Source organism: Ranitomeya imitator, chromosome 3 (assembly GCF_032444005.1).
Source record: "Ranitomeya imitator isolate aRanImi1 chromosome 3, aRanImi1.pri, whole genome shotgun sequence".
Taxonomy (NCBI): domain Eukaryota; kingdom Metazoa; phylum Chordata; class Amphibia; order Anura; family Dendrobatidae; genus Ranitomeya; species Ranitomeya imitator.
In genome coordinates, this window is record NC_091284.1 from 699727758 (window position 1) to 699736552 (window position 8795).

General features: G+C 40.1%; 1 pseudogene; it reads right to left on the bottom strand.

Annotated features, from left to right (window-relative positions):
- Positions 1–344: 344 nt before the first annotated feature.
- On the bottom strand, positions 345–7394 carry LOC138672280 (transcription factor Sp5-like; annotated as a pseudogene).
- Positions 7395–8795: the final 1401 nt, after the last annotated feature.

Below are 8795 nucleotides of genomic sequence, written 5' to 3' on the forward strand. Positions count from 1 at the left end.
GACATCTTTTTAGCATAGAAGAAAAAAAAAAAAATTAAAGTCACTGTACATTTGTATTTTACATGTTTATAAATATTATAATACATTTGTTATGTAAATTATTTCAGGCACGGAGTCCCTTTAATTTGCAGGCCACTTTGGTAAAAAAAATAAGCATATTTATTTATTATTTATTTTTAAGCATTATTGATTCCATGCTGCTGTACATGTGAAATTGAATGTAATGTGGAAACATACAACCTTATAAACTGTCCATTGTGAAAAAAGAAGGAATTCTATTTTACCAAATAAAAATATTAGTTGTCGATATTTCGTCCTTTGTTTATGAGCTCAATAAATAGCATTTATTCCTTCTTAATACTGTCTACGGGAGAATCTGCCCACTTCCCTTTTTTATTTTGATGGGTTTTTGTATGTTTGGAAAGGTGGTCACTCCTCATAAATCTTTTTCCACACTCTTGGCACCCAAAACGCTTTTCTCCCGTGTGAGTCCTAATATGCCTCTGGAGCTCATCAGATCTGATGAAACTTTTACCACAGAAGACCCAGTTGCACACAAAAGGCCTTTCACCAGCATGCCAACGTAAATGGGCTTTTAGATGAGACGTCTTCCCATATACCTTGCCACAACCTGGAAGATGACATACATGAAGCTTCTTCTTGCCTGGTTCCTCATTGCTTGGAGAGGCTTGACAGTTTGGGCACTTACATCTTCTGCAACGTCTGGTGTTGCTTAATAATGTTTTAGAGGAGCTCTGAAGAAGTGCTGCAAGTTGAGGCTGGGGTCCAACTACCAATGAGTTTGTCAAGTGGAAGGAGTGAAGGTTATTTGGGGTTGTCTGCTGCAAACTCCACCAAGTTTGATCATCCATGTGTCCAGCTGGCATATGTCTTTGGGGCAATGGGGGTGCATTTGGCATGTAAGTGGAGAAGTCCTGGGTCATAGTATTTGGGTCCTGGAAATGGTATGTGGTGTTGGTCGGAACTTGCGGTGCTAATACTTTTACTGGAGATAAGTCAAATGAATAAACAGTTGGGTCAGCTGGAGGAGTCAAGGGTAGTTCATGGGATCCTACCGTCTGCAAGTGAGTGTACTGCATTTTAGGTACACCAAAAGCCACAGTATGCGAACCCATTCCTGTATTTGGAGAAACTTCATTACTCCAGAGCTGAAACATAGCTGATGCAGGTCCAATAGAATTGGGACAGGATTATGGGAAGCCCGAGGAACTAGAATGTGGCAAGAAGGTTCAGGGAGGGTTTAGGTCGTGTTTCCGTAGATGAATTAGGAGTCCTGTCCTAAAATAAACAAAGACAAAGTTAAGTTCATGGGTTAATATACAACTACGGTATATCAATTTGATACCAGTAGATATGATCTGCTCGCACTACAATTACAGCTATTCTCAATGTTCACCTATGAAAATGATGACTGCATCCTCCAAATGGAAAAGGTTACTTACAAAGCGTCTCTTTTGACATGCTACCTCTTTCTTCCGATAGGAGAAATAAAAAAACTTTGTATTTCAGAAGTGTAAAATGAACAACTGATGTCTGAAAAAATAATCATACTAACATGATAATGGCGTCACTGACGAGGTTAATGTAGATTTTGGACAAAAAATTGCCACAAATACACCTACATACGTCCCTGCCCTTTGTACACACCGCCCGTCGCTACTATCGATTGGATGGTTTAGTGAGGTCCTTGGATCTGCCCCGCCAGGGTACGCCAAGACCCTGGCGGAGAGCCAAGAAGACGATCGAAATACACGTACGTGTAAGGATAACAGACTAGTGATTTGCTTTAAAATGTCATTGGCGATTTACAACAATCAGAAGGCTTTTACACCGGTAAAATCTCCCAATCAATTAAATTAATTATTGTGCAATGTGTATCATTTTACCAATCAATATAGGAATGCCAACATTTTTTGGACAGACAGACCACTATCAGTTTGCTTATTAGAAAGAAATGAGGGCATGGGCGGCTGTGAATGAACGCATTAAAAATTGTCCAAATTTCATCCAGAAAACAATTTTCTTCTAATTTTCGTCCATGCGCCATGTGTGTGATTTCTGTGTGACATCCATGGGCGATCCATTTTTAGACATCTACATTATAAAGTGTACATGATAAAATAGTTTCCTAGGTATATCGTAAAAATTGGATGCCACTTGGATAATTCATGTGGAATCCTATTTTTAAGTCTATGAGATTTCACAAATCTCATGCACACACATTGATCTTTTTCTCATCAGTATTTTGGGCTTTGCATGTTTTTTGTTGTTGTTTTTTTTTACACAAAGGAGCATGTTACTTCTTTCAGCATTATTTTACCCATTGAAAGTAATGGGTGAAAAGTCGCAGCAAAAACAGGTATCAGGTTTTGCAGCTTCTTTTATGCCAAAACCTGATTAACTAGAAGTGATTAACTAGAATGAGACTTTATTTTGTACTAAACTTTATTAGCATGTACAAGAGAAATGTAGCATGAGAAAAATACAGGAAAAAAAAAATGCACAAAAATGCAGCAAAACCTACAAAAAGGTATGTGCAAATGTTCAGCATTTGCTGCAGAAAAATCTGCTGCTAATACTGATGCGTTGACAGGAAAATCACTGTATGGAACATGTGCGTTTTGTGCCACATGATTTTGTATGCATTTTGGATGCATTTATTCCCCCTGTTCTTTAAAATAGGTGAAATGCTGCAAAAAACACTGAAAAAAATTGATATACTGTAGATTTCAAATGGCTTCAAATCTGGCAAGAAAAAAATAACCAACATGTGCAAGAGAATTCAGAAATCTCTTTCATTTCGCTGGTAATGTAAACTGTAGAGTTTTTGGTGCAGAAATTTCTGGTGCAAATACTAAACGTGTGCACATGCTCTTAGAATTACAAAGAGCGAAATCTCCATTGAAATTTGACAACATAAGTTGTCATGCTGTGGATTGATAAAACGCACCACACAGGGGTGTAACTACAACAGGTGCAGGGGTTCCAATCGCACCCGGGCCCTGGAGCCTAGGGAGCCATAAAAGTCCCTTTGGCCTATAGAAAAAGACTATTGCTATTAAATATTTAAAATATTCAGAGCTCATGAGTTTCAAGTTACGCAACTGGCACCACAGGTCACTTTCTGCAGTAGATTGAGATTGGATTTGGTAATATCGCCTTCACTTTGCTGCTATTAAAATACCCTGTAAACTTTCAGCCTGGAAAATCTCCATAATGTGTGACCATACCCTTACAACAGTTTTTGAGCTGTGCACTACTCGGACAACCCCTTTTCAATCCGTATGCTTCCCCCTTATAAAATAACAACACTTATATTCACCTCTGGTGCCAGCGCCTTTCCAGCGGTGTCAGCACGGTCTCTCCCAGGGATCGCGTAATATCGGGACGTCATGTGAACCCTGTGGCCTCCAAGTGCCCGCTTCACTCTCCCTGCCTTCAGACAAATCACAGCAGCTCTCACTTCCTCCAGATGTAAGCTATTTGTCCAAAGGAAGGAGGAGTGAAGCAACCGCTGCTTGGCTGCAGGGTTCACAGGACGTCACACTATTATGCGACAATGCAGATATTGCTGGAACGACACCAGCAACAGAGGTGAGTATAAGGCAGGGGTTACACTTCCGAGTGCAATGCGAGTCTCTCGCCTCAGAACCCGGCACTGCCACCGGCACTAGGTATCGGAGCGTTCAGCTGCATAGAAATACATGCAGCCGCACAGTCCGGTCCTGAGTGCCGGCGGCAGTGCCAGGTATTCATGCGTGAGTTTCTCGCATTGCACTCGCAAGTGTGACCCCGGCCTAAGTGTTCTTATTTTAAAAAGGAGGAAGAATATGGATTGAGAAGGGGGATGTCCAAGTAGTGAAAGACTCCTTTAATAGTTTTACAAGTGCAGTTTTAAAGGGACTCTGTCACCTGAATTTGGAGGGAACAATCTTCAGCCATAGGGGCGGGGTTTTCGGGTGTGTTTGATTCACCCTTTCCTTACCCGCTGGCTGCATGCTGGCTGCAATATTGGATTGAAGTTCATTCTCTGTCCTCCATAGTACACGCCTGCGCAAGGCAATCTTGCCTTGTGCAGGCATGTACTACAGAGGACAGAGAATGAACTTCAATCCAATATTGCAGCCAGCATGCAGCCAGTGGGTAAGGAAAGGGTGAATCAAACACCCGAAAACCCCGCCCCTATGGCTGAAAATTGTTTCCTCCAAATTCAGGTGACAGAGTCCCTTTAAAACACCTTGCAGCTCCTGATACAAGTTTTTGGCTGCATTCATACATCCTTGTCTATTTTTATATCCATGCTAAACAGACCATTTATCTCTCGTGTATTTTGCATCTGAGTTTTCCTCATCCATTGTTTAAAAAACTGAAACAGGTCTGAAAGTTCATCTATTTATTGACTCTTAAAGGGAATTTCTCAGTAGGATCAACTCTCCTAAGTTTTCTATATGGGCATAGGAATTTGAATAAAATGATATCTTGATATCTGTGATCCGAATTCTTATTTCAGAGAAATCCACTTTTTTTCTTATATGTAAATGACCTCTTCCAGGCTATGGGCCGGATACTGATCTGCATGAGAATTTGCTTGCAAAGATTATAATAAATAAAAGGGGGAGTTTCCAGTGTCACATGCAATGACATGCAATACCGGAGCTACCGCCTCACCAACACCGGAGCTCCTGCAACCCTCAACCTACTGTCTCCTTCCCCATAATCCTGTAGAATGTAAGCCCGCAAGGGCAGGGTCCTCGCCCCTCTGTATCAGTCCGTCATTGTTAGTTTGTTTACTGTATGTGATATTTGTAACTTGTATGTAACCCCTTCTCATGTACAGCACCATGGAATCAATGGTGCTATATAAATAAATAATAATAATGGCTGCTCTCTGCTTTCCTGATCTCACCTCAGAGTGGTGTGTGACATATCTGCAGTTTCCTCTCAGCTTCCATCTCGCAGGCAGCCGATGTTGCAATATTGCTGCAATACAGCAGAGATGTGAGAGCTACAGCAAGTGTGTTTGTAGTGAGACAAAGTTCAGTTCTACTGTATTGTGTTAGTTACTGGTCCCACATGGGTAAATCCCCCTTTTACTAAAAATAACCTCTGGAGGCAGATTTTCATGCAGATCAGTGTCCATCCCATAGATCTTAACGGCTAATTTACATACAAAAAAAGTGTTGATTTATCTCAAATAAAACATCGGATCACAGATATCAAGGTATAATTTTATTCAGATTCCTATGACCTACATGCTCATATGGAGAACTTAGGAGAGTTGATCCAACTGACAGATTCCTTTTAACAAAAGATCAGTTAAAAATACAGATGAAACACGGGTGGAACTCTGAAGTCGAAATAATGTTTTCTGGTTTTTATTTTTTTTAATCAGATCTCCATTTGCTTTAATGGCCGAATCTGATCTGCAAAATGAATACGAATAGGACAACATGCTCTGAGCCTCATGGATTGGACACACAAATCTGGTATTAAAACTGATGTGTGTATGTTTCAAAGAAACTCTATGGGTTTGTGTTGTCCATTTAAAAAATGGACAGCACACAGAAAATTACAATGGACATGTGATTATAGCCTTAAAGGAGTTTTCCCATGAACACAGTACATTTTATTTACTAGATCTTGGAATAATAATAATTACTACAATTGGATGCGATAAAAAGTTCCTGTACTGAGATAATCTTATAAATGTGTATGTGCTGTGTAATGGCCGTGTCTGACCGTACAGGAACATGGTCTGATCATACCACAGCTCCTGAGTAGGGAGGAAGCAAGAGAGTAAGGGTATGTGCACACGTCAGGTTTTTTTCCTGACAAAATCCTGAGAATTCTGCCAGAAATCCGCGTCTTTTTTCGCGCGGATTTCTCGCGGAATTTGCGCATTTTTTTGCGCTGATTTTTTGCATTTTTTTTTTTCAGGAATGTCCTTTTTGATATGGAATCCGCAAAAAATCTGCAAAAAGAATGAGCATGTCCGTTCTTTTTGCGGAATGCTTTTTTTTGCAGAAAAAAACGCTGACATATGCACAAAAAATGCGGAATGCATTCTAAAAGATAGGATGCATAATGTTAGCGTTTTTTTACCGGATTTATAGCGTTTTTATTGCGAAATTCCGCAAAAAAAACGCTAAAAATCCGGACGTGTGCACATACCCTAAACAGATCGGACAGCAGGGGATCACAGCTGCTGCTTTCTGTGAGTGAAAACATTTTACTGCCTGTTTAAAAGCATATTTTACCTCACAGAAAGAATCAGCTGTGATCCCATGCCCAGGAGATGTGGTATGATCAGACCATGTCCCTGCAGGGTCACACAAAGCAATTACACAGTACACAGCAGGGGCACATTTATAAGATTATCTCAGGACAGGCACATTTTTTTTACCACAATTGTGGAACTTATTAGGGTATGTGCACACAATAAATAAACGCTGTGGGTTGGACGTTGTTTACATGTGCAGCGTCCAAATGTTACACAATTATGTCTGGGATTTCAAGACATCCCATGCCCACTATGCGTTCACAGATGCCCGTGGCTCACCTGCGGAGACGGACATGCGGCGCATCTTTCCAGACCGCAGTATGTCTATTTTTCTTGGGAGACAAGCCTCCACAACAGAAATTTCACCCATACAATGTATTGGATGTGGTGACTCCTCGTTTCAATGAACACATGCGGATTCACCTGCGTTCAATAGCCTGCAGTGCTTTGGACGCAGCAGACATGTGCTGCGTCCAAAGCACTTCCAATTCCTGGACATGTGCACATACTCTTATTATTCCAAAATCTATTGATTAAAATGAGCTTGGAAAAAGCTTTTTAACACGTTCTGATGGGTTATTAAACTACTCATATATCTAATTACTGTAACTTTTTTCTTGTCTTCCCTTATAACCGTTAATTGTATTACACTTAATACATTTCTACAGCGACTGAGAGGACTATATAATAGAGCTTCACTGAACCTTTTGCTGTTTCAAGAAGAATTACCCCTCCTGAAATGTTTTGGGAAAACCTAGCTCAGTGCCAGGGAGAAGAAAAGGCAGTAAAGCACAATCACATTGATTTTTGCAATATATATATATATATATATATATATATATATATATATATATATATATATATATATATATATATATACACACTTTGATTCTGATGATGATTTAGATAGTTATTTCATGCATATGTACAATAGCAGTTTCCATATATTATTGTAATCATTGCAGCTGATGGATGGAATATTGCGTGACAATTCATGTTTTCGGCAAAGCATAAAGAGAAAATATAGGCTTGAACATACCTGTAAATGAGCTGGTAAGGTGTTGTCTCTGTGCAGAGCAACCACAGTGGCCATGAGATTGATCCATGGTAGGTGACGGATTCTCAGGATCAGATCATCCTCAGAGCAGAAGAGACACTACTTCCCTCTCTCCTAACTCCTCTACACTGTTTGATCACCCTTGTGCAAACTTTTTTTTTTTTTTTTGGACTGCCTATCAGCCAATCAGGAGTGTGTTTTTGTATTGTCTTTGAAGTGAGGAAGCTAACCAATCATTAAAATAGATTGAACCATTTTCAAAGTGGGGTCTAGTTTATGCGCAGACCTCCTGCTGGGGGTTTCTGTTATGTATGCAGAAGGCTGACTCTGCTCAGATCAGGATGTATATACTGGTTTTGTTAAGGATTTTGTGTTTTTTTTTTTTGTCATTTAATGTTTTTTTAAGGGTCCAGAGCAGGTTTGTCACAATTAATTGAATGCTCTGTAAGAAAGAAAGCATAAAAGGCATGCGATTACTGTCCACAAGTCTGTTATATTGTCTAGCACTGGCAAAGCAGAGGTTAAAAGCTGCATCATTCCCCTGGCTAATAAGTGAGTACATCTCTTTTCTGAATCCTAATAACAATGGAGAGCAGCAGTAAACATCTGTCTCTAATACCTTCATACTGGAGGCGTCCGTGGTGGAGCAAGGTACATTTTCTAATATATCACATGAATAACCTAATATTTTTTGCAATTTTTGAGTAATAATCGAACGCAAGGAAAAATAAGGACAATGATTCTTTGCACTCTGTCCATTCAGTTTATTAACCACATGCATAATAGCATTAAGAATTTCTTCTTTCAACAAGTCTCATTATTATTTGGCCTTGTGCCGGGTATTTTCTTTGCACCTTGGATCATAATTACAAAGGTTCTGGTTTATTTGGTAAGGTTCCTTTCACCTCTATGGCCACTTAACAATACTGTCAGCCTCTTCATATCTCATTTTCATTGATGTTATTAGTAGTTTTCTCATTAAACTTAAAACTAGAAAACGATGCACAGGACCGGCCTCATCTGGGGATTCCCTACCAAGGACAGGTCAGTGGAGCCAAACACTGGAGACTGTTTCCTTTCTTCCTGATTTACTGAATGTTCTGCTTAGTGGCACAATCCTTAATCAAAAATTTGCCAAAATGAACGGAACCATCTCGGCAATGAGTCTCCTTCTGCATCCGCACACAATGGCACTTCACTAGTCCTCACTCTTGTACCACCGATCACGTGGCCCTCTCCAACCAAACTCCATGGATATGGTCATTGGATTGGCGATGTTGCAGGCCTCTCACACCGAGTCACACTTTCACATTGCTGATTTGAGGGTTTTTTGGCTCTTATCACCTGGCACCTCTTTCGTCCCTGAGCTGTTCAGACTTTCACTCCTACATTCTCATACATGAGCGGAATCTACAACTTAGCTCATGTTCCGCCATT